General features: G+C 51.1%; 1 protein-coding gene across 2 annotated transcripts in view; it reads right to left on the minus strand.

The window, feature by feature from the left end:
* Window positions 1-10,068, minus strand: part of NCOA6 (nuclear receptor coactivator 6) — a 73,808-nt gene extending 63,740 nt beyond the window's left edge. For both annotated transcript variants that reach the window (XM_050917230.1, XM_050917229.1), the window contains exon 1: window positions 9,941-10,068. The gene's annotated coding sequence lies outside the window, so the exon portion shown is untranslated. The remainder of the gene's footprint in view (window positions 1-9,940) is intronic.
* Window positions 10,069-16,139: the final 6,071 nt, after the last annotated feature.

The following is a 16,139-nucleotide window of genomic DNA, read 5'->3' on the forward strand; positions in this document are numbered from 1 at the left end:
CACTGAAACATTTTGCTGCAAAAACCAAAACTGCATACCACTTGTATTTATAATACAAAGTATTTTGTAGGTGGTAGGAACATAATTATTGTGCTGATATTAGAATATAAATGGTTACAAGTCATAAAAACTGAAACTCAGTATTGGGTCAATTTCAGGACACTCTCTAGGAAAATTCCATGCCTGCCTCTACTGTTCCTCTGGAGTTGCACACTAGGGAGGATGATCCCAAAAACAGAAACTGGGGAAGGGATAAGAAGAAACTGAAAGCTCAGAAAGGTGGAGCTTCAAGTTTATATGACATCTACTAGCCAGATACCAATACAAAACAGGATCCAGAGATACCACCAAAGCAGAAAACCCAACACTGTCTCCTTCCCAGCAGCTGGTGGCAGTGAGATAGGAATCTCACCAGAACACTGCCCTTGGAATTCGCTAGTGGAGCTCTGGTCTCCCTCCCTATCTTTCACATGTATCTTTGAGCGCTCCCTCTGGTAGATGTCTAATAAAGCTTTCAAGCCCTGCATATTTAGAAAAATAAGTCAAAAAACACTGCAGAAGAAGTTACATCACCTCCCAGACCAAAAAGGTATTAGGGCTGTCGATTAATCGCAGTTAACTCACGCGATTAACTAAAAAACATCAACCACGATTAATCGCAGTATTAATCACACTGTTAAACAACAGAATACCAACTGAATTTTTTTTAGATTTTAGTTACAACACAGAATACAAAGTATACACTACTTACTCGATATTATTTTTTATTACAAATATTTGCACTGTAAAATGAGAAAAGAAACCATATTTTTCAATTCACCTCATACAGGTACTGTAGTGCAACCTTTTTATCGTGAAAGTTGAACTTACAAATGTTGATTTTTTTTGTGTTACATAACTACACTCAAAAACAAAACAATGCAAAACTTCAGCACCCACAAGTCCACTCAGTCCTACTTCTTGTTCAGGCAATTGCTCAGACAAACAAGTTTGTTTAAATTTACAAGTATCAGAGGGTAGCCGTGTTAGTCTGGATCTGTAAAAGCAGCAAAGAATCCTGTGGCACCTTATAGACTAACAGACGTTTTGGAGCATGAGCTTTCGTGGGTGAATACCCACTTCCTCAGATGCATGACATGCATCTGAGGAAGTGGGTATTCACCCACGAAAGCTCATGCTCCAAAACGTCTGTTAGTCTATAAGGTGCCACAGGATTCTTTGCTGCTTTTAAATTTACAGGAGATAATACTGCCCACTTCTTATTTACAATGCCACCAGAAAGTGAGAACAGGCATTCACATGGGACTTTTGGAGCTGGCATAGCAAGGTATTTATGTGCCAGATATGCTAAACCTTTGTATGCCCCTTCATGCTTCAGAGGACATGTTTCCATGCTGATGACGCTCACTAAAAAAAAAATGCATTAATTAAATTTGTGACTGAACTCCTTGGAGGAGAACTGTATGTCTCTGGCAGTATTTTACCCACATTCTGCCATAGATCTCATGTTACAGTAGTCTCGGATGATGACACAGCACACGTTGTTCATTTTAAGAACACTTTTGCTGCAGATTTGACAAAATGCAAAGAAGGTACCAATGTGTGATTTCTAAAGATAGCTACAGCACTCAACCCAGGGTTTAAGAATCTGAAGTGCCTTCCAAAATTTGAGAGGGGTGAGGTGTGCACCATGCTTTCAAAAGTCTTAAAAGAGCAACACTCCAGTGCAGAAACTACAGAACCCAAACCACCAAAAAAGAAAATCAACCTTCTGCTGGTGGCATCTGACTCAGATGATGAAAACAAACATGCATTGGTCCGCACTGCTTTAGACTGTTATCGAGCAGAACCTGTCATCAGCATGGACGCATGTCCTCTGGAATGGTGGTTGAAACATGAAGGGACATATGAATCTTCAGCACATCTGGCATGTAAATATCTTGTGATGCTGGCTACAACAGGGCCATATGAATGCCTGTTCTCACTTTCAGGTGACACTGTAAACAAGAAGCGGGCAACTTTATCTCCTGCAAATGTAAACAACCTTGTTTGTCTGAGCGATTGGCTGAACAAGAAATAGGACTGAGTGGGTGCTAAAGTTTCGCATTGTTTTATATTTGAATGAAGTAATTTTTTGTACATAATTTTACATTTGTAAGTTCAACTTTCATGATAAATAGATTGCACTACAGTACTTGAATTAGGTGAATTGAAAAATACTATTTATTTTGTTTTTTACAATGCGAATATTTGAAATCAGAAATAAATATAAAGTGAGCACTGTACACTTTGTATTCTGTCTTGTAATTTAAATCAATATAATTGAAAATACAGAAAACATCCCAAAATATTTAAATAAATGGCATTCTATTATTAACAGTGTGATTAATCGCCATTAATTTTTTTAATTGTGAAATTAATCGTAATTATTTTTTTAAATTGTTTAACATTACATCCAGGGCTGTCAAACACAAATTAAGACTTGAGCGGCAAAAATCAACAGCGTCTCCAGTTACATTAGGACAGACAGACCTCTCTAAACCTATGTCTGGATATCAAACTGACAGGCAGAAACACACGGCTTTGGCTGAAAGAGGGTTATCCTGTATGGAAGATTTCAATGTTCTGTAGCTAAATTTAAGGTCAGACTAATACTGTTTTCCATAGTAGTCATTGTTAGCACATTGTTATTTGATGATTTTTCTCTCTATTTCTGTAAAATGAAAGAATATTTTAGTAACCATTTAAGCCTAAAAGAAACGGATCCTGGAACTATAACGTGGATCAGCTACTGAGGGTGCCGCAGAGAGAAAACCTGATCCCTGACCTAAGGGGACACAGAGCCAGGATTAAGTAACAGCTTAGACAGAAGGTCACATGCATAAAGACTGGTCTCTCTCTCCAAATAGTGCGGTAAGAGGGATGGACAGAGACATTGTGAGACAGTGAAATAACCTTAAAGATCTTAGGTAGAATTATGATACACATTTGAGAGAAGTGTTGTTGATTTTAACACACATGAATATTAGATGTAACTGATAACTTGCCAGGAATTTGCTATGTGAACTGCAGAGGCTGAGGTGAATTGGTATGAAGTTCCCACAGTGGAAGTTTTACACTTCCCCTGTATGCCTAGCATTAATGGTATAAGCCACCATGGCTATACTTAACTTAAAATAATAGGAAAAGATAAGTTCTTGGCGACCATCCAGAAGTTAATGGCTACAATTAAAATTATAATGATGTTTAGAGTTTGTAGCAATAAATATTAAACAGGTTTGAGAACTATTAACTGTTTATATTATTCAGCCAACAGCTCTTCCCATAATGCTGAAACAATAAAATCCTTTGAAAAAAATCTTTCTTCCATATTTCCACAACATGTGAAAATGCAATTTGTTAGGAAGTAGGTCAGGGGTGGCCAATCTGTGGCCCCAGAGCCGCATGCGGCTCTTCTGAGGGTAATATGCAGCTCCTTGTATAGGGCTGGAGCTACAGGCGCCAACCTGCCAGTGTGCCGGGGGGGCGCTCACTGCTCCACTCCTGGCTCTGCCACAGGCCCTGTCCCCACTTCACCCCTTCCCACCCCCTCCCCTGAGCCTACTATGCCCTCGCTCCTCCTACTCCCCCTCAGAGTCTCCTGCCCACTGTGGGAGGGAGGAGGAGGCGCTGATCAGTGGGGCTGCTGGCAGGTGCAGGGGGGAGATGACGGGGGCTGCTGATGTATTACTGTGGCTCTTTAGCAATGTACATTGGTAAAGTGTGGCTCCTTCTCAGGCGCAGGTTGGCCACCCCTGATGTAGGTGATCTTGGGTATGAGGCATGTTGATATGCTTTAATGGAATTTTATTGTGTTTCATGGTGCATTTATTTGTTAAAATTCCATAAATTTCATTGAAATTCACTGAACAGAGTGATTCTAGATGATGTCCCTTGACACAGTTCCATCACTGGAGACATTCTAACTTTTATTGTACATAAAGCCAACTGATCAGCTCTCCAGGCATGACTGAAGAATAAGGAAGAGAGGACCTAACTCTGGAAACAAATTCCAATTGCAACTAATTGGTTACCTAAAAAGATTAATATTTTCATAGGTTAGATCCAAATAAAGGGAGATTCCCGCTGCCCTACCCTGCCAATTTGTTACAAATTAATTTTTAAAAAGTGTCACCACTATTCGTGGAACTGGCATCCCGTAAAATTTAATACCTGAATGGTGAATAACAATTAGCCAAATTGTTAGTGTCATGCGAAAGAGAACATTTCCATTTGGAAACAATATAAATTCAATTTTCTGTTCCAGAAGAAAGCCAGAGTTTTACAGTAATGCAGTATTTCATTAAGATACACAGGCACACTCAAACAATCATTAAACATACACAATGAAATAATCAGTTAATTAAAATTACATGTATTTTTCTGATAATAAACTGTGCTTTAGTTTGCTTTTCCAAGTGCAGCTAAGAAACTAATTTTTAATTATGGTGAGACAGTCCATAGTCAATGTTGTGACAAGCTTTCTACTGAAAGGTCACTTTACCCACAACTAAACTGATTTGGCTCAAGGTTCTCATAATTACTTCTGCCAGAAAAGTCTTGGTAGTATTTATAAAATTTGGGTGTAATCAGACCAGGAATTCATGTTTTGAAATTAAGAAGTTTTAACTGAAAGCTTTTTTGCCAACTACTAAGAACAACGCGGCTGAAGAACTCCAAATCTAATTTATTCTGCTGTCCCCGCTGTTAAAGTATTCTTTGAACAAGTATGCAAAAGTCCAGAAATTCTAAAGCAGTCCATGTTTTAAAGTAGGAAAATACAGCATTAAGATACTACAAACAATTTTAACATCAAAGCCTCTGCATGAGACTGACAAATCCAATTGCCAGCAGCAACTAAGAGAATTTTCCCTGACAAGAAGGCATGTCAATTTTTGCACAATGCTAGCTATCATATTTAAATATATGTATTTTTAACCTTCAAAATCAAGATCTTTTTGTACCTGAGCCGACACACTGATGTGTTCCTGATTCTGCAAACAACACTAGTGTCTTCAGCTGCTTTAGCTTTGTCAAACAGAAGCAGGGTGAAATTAGCAAGACTCCTTTTAGTGTCACTGGTGCTATTAAGAAACCTGTGATCAGCAGTGAAGCTGAGAAGAATCATGTCAATTTCATTTTGCTACTGTCTAGGAAACCTATGACCCATAGGAGAGGCAAACACTGAAGCTATTCACATGGGAGGACCAAAAGAAACAGAGAGAGAGAGAGAGATTTTCCTATCCAGCCAAGGGATTAGGAAAGGAGCATCATAGCAGAAAGCTCCAAATGCACAACTGTCAAGAAGCTCCTGAGTGGAGGGAAGAGAATGAGAAGTCTCTCTTTTCCAACAACCAGAGATAAGTTTCAGAGGACTGAAAAGGGAGTAGGGGTGAAGAGCAAGGAGGCTTAAAATTTTTCAGATGCCTATTAGTGTGATAAAAAGGTATAGTCCCCATAGAGGGCCCAGTACAATGTTGGATTTATTTTTTTAAATTATTTGATTTACAATTATCTTAAATTGCATATCCAAGGCTTGCAGTTACACAACACTTAGTAGCCAGAGTGAAAAAATATCTGTATCCCTCCCTCACATTCACACAGATTGAACAAAATCAAAATAGGGCGCACTCAATCCAAAACAACACCAGGGAGCTGCACTTAATACTCAAAATGTGTATAGAAAAGGAAACACTCCCTCTGTCTCTGTTCAGCTCTGCTCAAACTCTCCCACTTTCACAAATTCCCCCTCACAGCACCCTACATGGGGGGCTACATCAAACTGAAGATGGTGCATATTGTAACTGCTCAATTATTGAGTGGAGTGTCATGGCAGAAGCACATTATACTAACAGGTGTTAGTTTTAACTTTTTAAACACTAAACAAGTTGGCACCTGGTTATAAGAGACTGCCTTCCTCCCTATGTCATACTGCCACAATAGAAGTAAACTGTGGTACTTAATCTGGAGCTCCCTCATGATAAAAAAGGAGACAGCTATTACCAGGTGTTATCCATGCATTCCTCTCCACTCTCAAACTCCCTCTAAGTCCATTCAGATGCATTAATCTTTCAGTTACACTGCAATGTTCCACTATTTTCCTTTCTTTTCTTTATTTGTTGTTGTTGTAAATGTATTTACTGCTAGGTGCAACCAGGAAGTTAGCAATTTAGTTGTGATGGAATGGGCATGTTTTTCTTATTTTGGATTAAGGTAGGATATTGTCAATTTTAATTGTAGGGATGCCCAGAGCAAAGGATGGGCTGCCTGCAAAAAAAAAAAACAACAACAACAACAACCACTAGTAATAGCATCTATGTTGAAATAATAAAATTTAAAAAACTGAGCTCTGGTGGACCAATGTGTTGGAAGGAATTAAAGAGACAAAGATCTCACCTTAAAAACCTGTCACCAGCCCTCCTGTTAAATCACAATCTTGGCTGATCTCCAGCAGTATCACACCAGGAGAGAAACTGATTTTAAAAGGTAGTCAGGATCCAAAATAGTTAGAGCTTCACGAGTTTAATACACCACCTTGGATTATAGCTAAAGAAAGTAATTATAAACTAGCATAGACCAAGGAGCACTGGCCAAAACACACCTTCTGCAAGAAGCATTGCTACTCTAGAGATCACAGAGCTGAAAAGGTTACCACTTACAAGGAGAAGTCAGTGCCCTGTGAAGCAGAGATGAAAAATGTACATGCTTGGCCACTCCTACTATCTAGACAGCAGCTGGAGGTGGGAGGCTTGGTTTCTCAGTAAGGTGCTGCCCCTCTGGACATTGATGATGAGCCTTCATTGACATCTTTTGTATGGGCCTCAGGTTTATCAGGTCTAGTAAGTTTCAAGCTAGTCTTCCCCCAGCCTTCCCAAAGGTTATCAAACAATCTTATGCCTGCACACAGTATAATGGGGTCTGAGACTCATTTTCAGTGTTAAGTATCACAGGGGTAGCCATGTTAGTCTGGATCTGTAAAAGCAGCAAAGAATCCTGTGGCACCTTATAGACTAACAGAAGTTTTGAAGCATGAGCTTTCGTGGGTGAACACCCACTTCGCCACATGCATCTGATGAAGTGGGCATTCACCCATGAAAGCTCATGCTCCAAAACTTCTGTTAGACTATAAGGTGCCACGGGATTCTTTGCTGCATTTTCAGTGTTGAGTACAATACTGTCTAATGTTCTACATACTAGCATGTATATAAATTCACCACGGGCACAACCTATATAACTACAAATTAGCTTCTAAATAATGTAGTCTCTCTGGGGTAAGACAGAAACAAAAGCATCTTGCCTACTGTACTTCTAATACACACCAACAACTTGTGCAATCCCACTTTTCCAAATACAACCAACTGATATCAGAATCTTACAGTCATATTAACCCTTTGGTATCCTCAACAGTGTGGTTCCCTGCTGCTGCACACATCACAATCCCAGTACACCTACACAACTCAACTATGATTCAAACCATTACCTAAAATGCAGTGGATCTAGTACAAGATGTCTAATATTATAAACTTTTTAAGGTCCATAGACAAACCAATAAAATATACTGGTTTTAATATGTTTAAACATGCATACTCAAGGTATATAGGGTTTAGTGGTGTCAACTCAGTATCTTATTCAGACTTTTATTTACCTTACATAGACAGTGTCCAGGGCAGCACTGTGGTTGTTTGTTGAAATGTAACTGTGCAGTTCCACATTAAGTGTTTAGGCCATTGAAAGTTTAATCTTAGTTTAGAAATGCCTGGCTTTCCAAGGTGTTTTGATTTTTGTTTTGTTTTGTTTTTAAGGGAGTAAATAACTATACCTATCAAATTTGCCACTGTTATTAATTAATGCAAGATTACCACGTAAGCAGCAAGGCCACCATAAGCAGTTCCTCTCTTGTAAGTTCTACCGAGGGGCAAGTTTGTCAGACAGAGCCTTATTGCCCACAGAAGCAGCAACTTCAGGTCTCTCTCTAGGGTAAGTTTGAAGCCTGCTGAGGGGGGGACTGTGAGCAGAAGCCAGAGTATGGTGCAGAAACCATGAAATATGACCTTAGTAGCAAAAGTTAGAATCACAGAATTACCATGCAAAAATGTCACGGTAAAGCCAGGACATTCTAAGTTAATGTTAAAAGGAAGCAATACGGTTCAATGGATAGGGTATTAACCTAAGGAGTCATGAGATTCATGCTCTATTCCCAGCTCTACTGTGTAACCGTAGAGGGAATGAGCCCAAATTTATCAAAAGCAACCACAAATTTTGGGTATCTGACTTGAAACATCGACAGTTTTTCTGAGGTGTTGACACACACAGCTCCACATGAAGTCCATGGGAGCTCAAAGTGCTCACCACCTCTGGAAAACAAAACCAAAAAAACAGACCATACATGACTAAAAGCTGGGCACCCAGAAGTTGTTGTTTCCATAATTACAGGCCACTTTTGATCATTTCACTCTTTGTGGCTCAATTTCTCCATCTGTGAAGGATGAAGAATGATGCTTGGGTCCTGGCTACCTTAATATCACCTTTGTAAAGCTACAATGAAAAATGCTCATGCAGGTTTAATACCATTATGATAACAGATGCAGACTTTCTATAATGGTGAAGCATAAATATTTTCCCTTTAAACTTTAAATGATGCTAAGTATTTGCATCTGCAATATGCAACTTTAAAATCCAGATAAGGCTCACAGGACTAAAATTAAACTTGTCATAACCAGAATAGGGATACAACTGGCCAGGCAGGATACCCCTATGAAATCAGAGAAATCCAGAACCCATCATTTTCTATACTCAGGTCACTTAACCAAGTTTTAAAGCAGTTAAGTTTTTAAAAATAATGCAGATCTCAGAACAAGAGGACAGAAAGTTGCTCTATTAATTTATTTTTAGAAGGGTTGAAAGAGAATTACAATAAATGCATGAAATATTGCCTGTTCAGAAATTAGAAATAGGAAGGATAATGTATCAAGTAAGAAAAGTTACAGGATCTACCAATGCTCATATGCAACAGTGTCACTGACACAACTAAAGGCAGGATATTGGATTTGAGGGTTGAACAATCTGTACCAGCCCAGCAATGCTACATTCTTTGAAGTGTAAGTGATGATGGTCTAGCCAATTCAAGATTGAACACTCTCCTACTAAACTGTGATGGATCCAGTTTAAGGTGTCCACAATTACAAACAGCAGATGTAAGAAAGCCAGCAGACAGACTGACAAGACATACACCAATTCACAAACATAGCATACCAAGTTTGCTGCAAAACTGTAGTGCTATGTTAACCACATACAGAGAACGCTAGGAAAGCGACACAAGTCCTCATCTCCCAGGTGGCTCTGCGTCAGACCTGGTCAAGCTGTTAACTGTGAATAATTGAGCCAGCTTTGTTCAGGGAGCCTGCAGCACCATGACAGCACAGGTGTGCACACGGCTGGGGCGTCGTGCAGGGGGCCAGCCCCATCTCAGACCGGCAGTTTCTATACATGCTGGGACTTCGGCACCCAAACCCCACTGAAATTCACCAGTGCCCAACGCCCGCAGGCTCCTTTACGAATTCCCGCCTTTACTCCATCTACGAGGCACCCCCCAAGGCGTGAAGCCCAAAGGAGAGCCCAGCCAGCCCCGCTACCCGCAGGAGCCGGGCCCGGGCAGCAAGAGCGGGGCCAGTCCCCAGGAGCCGGGCCAGGCCGCGGCCCCCTCTCCCAGCCCCACGCTCCCCATTTCCCGGGCCCTGGGCACCCGAGCCGGCCCCGCTCTCCGGGCACAGCCCCGCTCCGTGCCCGGCCTCTGCCCCCCTCGGGCCGGGCCCACTCCCGCTGACACTCCCGGCCCCGCCTCCGCCCCCCCGGCCCTGTCAGGCCTGCTGCCCCCGACCCCGCGGCCCGGCCCCGCCCTCACCTGGGGGAGCCTCCGCCGTGTCCGCGGCTGGCAGCGGGCTGAGGGCCCGACCTTGGGCCCGTCGCACCGGGGCAGGGGGTCGACCCGCTCCCTGCCAAGCACCCAGGACACCCACGGCAGCCCGGCCGCAGCTCCACCTCCTCCCGGGCACGTGACCGAGCGGGACCGCGCCGCGAGACAGGACAGCGCGCGCCCGCGCGCGCGCCTCCGCCACCAGCGCGACCGCAGCCGTGCCCGGCTCTGAGCGCGCCAGAGCCGGAGAGATAGGGAGAGCCTGTCTGCCCCCCCCGGCACCCCTAGGGCACAGCCTGACCCCCCCGAGAGCCTGACTGCCCCCCCCCCGGCACTCCTAGGGCACAGCCTGACCCCCCCCAGAGCCTGACTGCCCCCCCCAGCACCCCTAGGGCACAGCCTAACCCCCCCCAGAGCCTGACTGCCCCCCCGGCACCCCTAGAGTACAGCCTGACCCCCCCGAGAGCCAGCCTGACCCCCCGGCACCCCTAGGGCACAGCCTGACCCCCCCGAGAGCCTGACTGCCCCCCCGGCACCCCTAGGGCACAGCCTAACCGCCCCCCCAGAGCCTGACTGCCCCCCCGGCACCCCTAGGGCACAGCCTGACCCCCCCAGAGCCTGACTGCCCCCCCCAGCACCCCTAGGGCACAGCCTGACCCCCCCGAGAGCCTGACTGCCCCCCCCGGCACCCCTAGGGCACAGCCTGACCCCCCCCCAGAGCCTGACTGCCCCCCCCAGCACCCCTAGGGCACAGCCTGACCCCCCCGAGAGCCTGACTGCCCCCCCGGCTCCCCTAGGGCACAGCCTGACCCCCCCCGAGAGCCTGACTGCCCCCCCCGGCACCGCTAGGGTACAGCCTAACCCCCCCCCAGAGCCTGACTGCCCCCCCGGCACCCCTAGGGCACAGCCTGACCCCCCCGAGAGCCTGACTGCCCCCCCCGGCACCCCTAGAGTACAGCCTGACCCCCCCGAGAGTCTGACTGCCCCGCCTGGCACCCCTAGAGTACAGCCTGACCCCCCCGAGAGCCTGACTGCCCCCCCGGCACCCCTAGGGCACAGCCTAACCGCCCCCCCAGAGCCTGACTGCCCCCGGCACCCCTAGAGTACAACCTGACCCCCCCGAGAGCCTGACTGCCCCCCTGGCACCCCTAGGGTACAGCCTAACCCCCCCCCCAGAGCCTGACTGCCCCCCCGGCACCCCTAGAGTACAACCTGACCCCCCCGAGAGCCTGACTGCCCCCCTGGCACCCCTAGGGTACAGCCTAACCCCCCCCAGAGCCTGACTGCCCCCTCGGCACCCCTAGGGCACAGCCTGACCCCCCCCGAGAGCCTGACTGCCCCCCCCGGCACCCCTAGGACACAGCCTGACCCCCCCCAGAGCCTGACTGCCCCCCCCCGGCACCGCTAGGGTACAGCCTAACCCCCCCCCCGAGCCTGACTGCCCCCTCGGCACCCCTAGGGCACAGCCTGACCCCCCCCCCAGAGCCTGACTGCCCCCTCGGCACCCCTAGGGCACAGCCTAACCCCCCCCGTGCCTGACTGCCCCCCGGCACCCCTAGGGCACAGCCTAACCCCCCCCCGAGCCTGACTGCCCCCCGGCACCCCAAAGGGCACAGCCTGAACCCCCGAGAGCCTGACGGCCCCCCCCGGCACCCCTAGGGTACAGCCTGACCCCCCCCGAGAGCCTGACTGCCCCCCCGGCACCCCTAGGGCACAGCCTGACCCCCCCGAGAGCCTAACTGCCCCCCCCCGGCACCCCTAGGGCACAGCCTGATCCCCCTCCGAGAGCCTGACTGCCCCCCCGGCACCCTTAGGGCACAGCCTAACCCGCCCCCGAGCCTGATTGCCCCCCCCGGCACCCCTAGGGCACAGCCTAACCCCCCCCCCCGAGCCTGACTGCCCCCCGGCACCCCTAGGGCACAGCCTGAACCCCCGAGAGCCTGACTGCCCCCCGGCACCCCTAGGGCACAGCCTGACCCCCCCGAGAGCCTGACTGCCCCCCCCAGCACCCTTAGGGCACAGCCTGACCCCCCCGAGAGCCTGACTGCCCCCCCCGGCATCCCTAGGGCACAGCCTGAACCCCCGAGAGCCTGACTGCCCCCCTGGCACCCCTAGGGTACAGCCTAACCCCCCCCAGAGCCTGACTGCCCCCCCGGCACCCCTAGAGTACTGCCTGACCCCCCCGAGAGCCTGACTGCCCCCCTGGCACCCCTAGGGTACAGCCTAACCCCCCCCAGAGCCTGACTGCCCCCCCGGCACCCCTAGAGTACTGCCTGACCCCCCCGAGAGCCTGACTGCCCCCCCCGGCACCACTAGGGCACAGCCTGACCCCTCCCAGAGCCTGACTGCCCCCTCGGCACCCCTAGGGCACAGCCTGACCCCCCCCGAGAGCCTGACTGCCCCCCCGGCACCCCTAGGACACAGCCTGACCCCCCCCGAGAGCCTCACTGCCCCCCCGGCACCCACAGGACACAGCCTGACCCCCCCCAGAGCCTGACTGCCCCCCCCGGCACCGCTAGGGTACAGCCTAACCCCCCCCCCCGAGCCTGACTGCCCCCTCGGCACCCCTAGGGCACAGCCTGACCCCCCCCCGAGCCTGACTGCCCCCTCGGCACCCCTAGGGCACAGCCTAACCCCCCCCCGAGCCTGACTGCCCCCCGGCACCCCTAGGGCACAGCCTAACCCCCCCCGAGCCTGACTGCCCCCCGGCACCCCAAAGGGCACAGCCTGAACCCCCGAGAGCCTGACGGCCCCCCCCGGCACCCCTAGGGTACAGCCTGACCCCCCCCCGAGAGCCTGACTGCCCCCCCGGCACCCCTAGGGCACAGCCTGACCCCCCCGAGAGCCTAACTGCCCCCCCCCGGCACCCCTAGGGCACAGCCTGATCCCCCTCCGAGAGCCTGACTGCCCCCCCGGCACCCTTAGGGCACAGCCTAACCCGCCCCCGAGCCTGACTGCCCCCCCCGGCACCCCTAGGGCACAGCCTAACCCCCCCCCGAGCCTGACTGCCCCCCGGCACCCCTAGGGCACAGCCTGAACCCCCGAGAGCCTGACTGCCCCCCCGGCACCCCTAGGGCACAGCCTGACCCCCCCGAGAGCCTGACTGCCCCCCCCAGCACCCTTAGGGCACAGCCTGACCCCCCCGAGAGCCTGACTGCCCCCCCGGCATCCCTAGGGCACAGCCTGAACCCCCGAGAGCCTGACTGCCCCCCCGGCACGCCTAGGGTACAGCCTGACCCCCCCGAGAGCCTGACTGCCCCCCGGCACCCCTAGAGTCTGACCCCCCCAGAGCCTGACTGCCCCCCCGGCACCCCTAGGGCACAGCCTGACCCCCCCCCCAGAGCCTGACTGCCCCCTGGCACCCGCAGGACACAGCCTGGCCCCCTTAAGAGTCTGCTTGCCCCCCCCAGCACCCCGAGGGCACAGCCTGATCCCCGCTGAGAGCCTGACTGACCTGCCCAGACACACCCAGGGCAGAGCCTGATCCCCACTGAGATCCTGACCACCCTGCCCAGATACCTCCGGGGCACAGCTTGACCCCCGCCCCCCAAGAGCCTGACCGCCCAGCCCGGACACCCCCAAGGCACAACCTGACTCTCCTAAGAGCCTGACTGCCCTGCCCAGATACCTCCAGGGCACAGCCTGACCCCTCTGACACGACCAGGGCACAGCCTGACCCCCCTGAGAGCCTGACTGCCCTGCCCAGATACCCCCAGGGCACAGCCTGACTGCCCCACCCAGACACCCGCAGGCAGGGCCGGTGCAAGGATGTTTCACGCCCTAGGCAAAACTTCCACCTTGCGCCCTCAGCCCACCCCCATGCCCCCGCCCTGAGGCGCCCCCCCCCACGGCAGCTCCCCCCATCCACCCTGAGGTGCCCCCTTGCGGCAGCTCCCCACCCACCACCTTCCGCCCTGAGGCACCCCCTCCCCCCCACCCCAGCTCACCCCTGCTCCGTCTCCAACCCGAGCACACCGTCGCTGCTTCACTATTTCTGCCTCCCAGGCTTGCGGCGCCAATCGCAAGCCTGGGAGGCAGGAGAAGTGAAGCAGCCACGGCATGCTCGGGGAGGAGGCGGGGCAGGGGTCAGTTGGGATGAGGAGTTCCCCTGCGTGCCGCCCCCCCTTTACTTGCTGCAGACGGCCCTCCCTGCACTCCCCTGCCCCAGCTCCCTCCGCCTAAATGCCGGCGGTGACCAGGGCGGCCGAAGATCCAGCTGCCGTGGTCGCTGCTGAAGAAAATGGTGCCCCCCAAATCCTAGTGTCCTAGGCGACCACCTAGGTCACCTAAATGGTTGCACCGGCCCTGCCGACAGGGCCCAGCCTACCCCACTCTAAGAGCCTGACTGTCCTGCCGAGATACTCCCAGGCACAGCCTGAGCCCCGCTCCAAGAGCCTGACCGCCCTGCCCAGACCCCCCCAGGGCACAGCCTGACACCCCCAAAATCCACAGGGCACAGCTTGATCCTGCACCCCCGAGAGCCTGACTGCCCCGCCTGGACACCCCCAAGGCACAGCCTGACACCCCCCCCGAGAGCCTGACCACCCCGCCCAGACACCTGCAAGGCACCTGACCCCCCTCCCAAGATCCTGACTGCCCCACCCAGATGCCCCCAGGCACAGCCTGACCCCCCACTGAGAGCCTGACTGTCCTGCCCAGACACACCCAGTGCACAGCTTGACCCCTACACTGAGAGCATGACTGCCCCGTCCAGACACCCCCAGGGCACCGCCTGATCCGATTCACTGAGAGCTTGATCCCCCGTGACCTCCGAGACTACAGTCTGACCCCCCAAGTGAAACCCTGACACCCCCAGGGCACAGCCTGACCCCTCCATTGAGAGCCTAACCCCCCCCCAATGTCCCCAGGCCACAGTCTGCTCCCACCACTGAGAGCCTGACCGACCAGACCCCCCCTCCGGGCACAGTCTGACCACCTTGAGTGAACCCCCGAGACCCCCCCGGGGCACAGTCTGACCCCACACACATACTGAGAGAGACCCCAACCCCCCCAGGGCACGGCCTGACCTCCCCCGCACTGAGAGAGACTGGGGGTCACCCCCACAGGAAAGCATCACCCCACCCACCACTGAAAGTAGGAGATACCTGTATTCCCCTACCCTCCCACAGGCACCCCAGTGGAAAAACTCACCACCACCATCCCCCATTGAGAGAGACTCAGATGTCCCCTCCTCAGCATCAAAGACATCCCATGGGTTGGGGGACCTCCCCTTCAGCTATTTGGGAGGGCCCCTCAGTCCCACACAGTGGGTAGAAGCAGGAAGGAAGATCATTCCTTTTCTCCATGGAGATAGCACCACTCCACAGCCACCTCCATTCACCCAAAACTCACTCCCCCGCATACCTGAACACCACCACTCCCAATCCTTCATGCCCAAGAGAAGCACTTAGCCTGATATAATGAGAGATTCCCACCCCATCCCTGCTGAGAGGTCTGAGCCCCACCACAAATCGCATCACCCTGTGTGCCAGGCTTTGCAATGAAACCCACATTAAAAGCCCTTCCCCTACCAATGAGTGAGACTTTAGGAGAGTACCACTCCTGATAGCCACCCCTGCTAACTACACACCACACCCTATAGCAGAATTGTATCATTAACTACAGGGTATGTACATGAGAGGAAAATCTCCCTCCCACTCCGTGCAACAACAAAGGAGGGAGGGAGATTTTTAAATACTGCTCTAAAAAGTTTCTCCCTTGAGGAGCATCCCCCCTTCCCCTTGCCCCAACTCCAGACCACTGAGACTTGCCTCACACCTCATGACTTAGGATGCTGTTGGTCTTGTAACCAATTCTGCAAATAAACAAAAGGCATTTCCTGGACCATGCTGTAAAAGAAAATGGAAACGTTTACAGAAAACTAATAGGTTGGACTATTTAAATACCTATAATGCTTCCCTCTGAGGATCTCAAAGCACTTCATTATTAGATCATGCCGTACAACATCTCTCAGAGTAGGTATTGTTAGCTCTGTTTTACAGATGGGTAAACTGAGACACTTGGGCCATGTCTACATTATCACCTTTGTCACTATAACCTATGTTGCTCAGGGGGTGTGAAAAAAAAACACCCCTGAGCGACATAAGTTACACTGACAGAAGCGCCTCGGTGTGAACAGAGCTAAATCCGCGAGAGAGCTTCTCCTGCAACATAGCTAACGCCGCTG

This window comes from Gopherus flavomarginatus, chromosome 11 (genome assembly GCF_025201925.1).
Source record: "Gopherus flavomarginatus isolate rGopFla2 chromosome 11, rGopFla2.mat.asm, whole genome shotgun sequence".
Classification (NCBI taxonomy): Eukaryota; Metazoa; Chordata; order Testudines; family Testudinidae; genus Gopherus; species Gopherus flavomarginatus.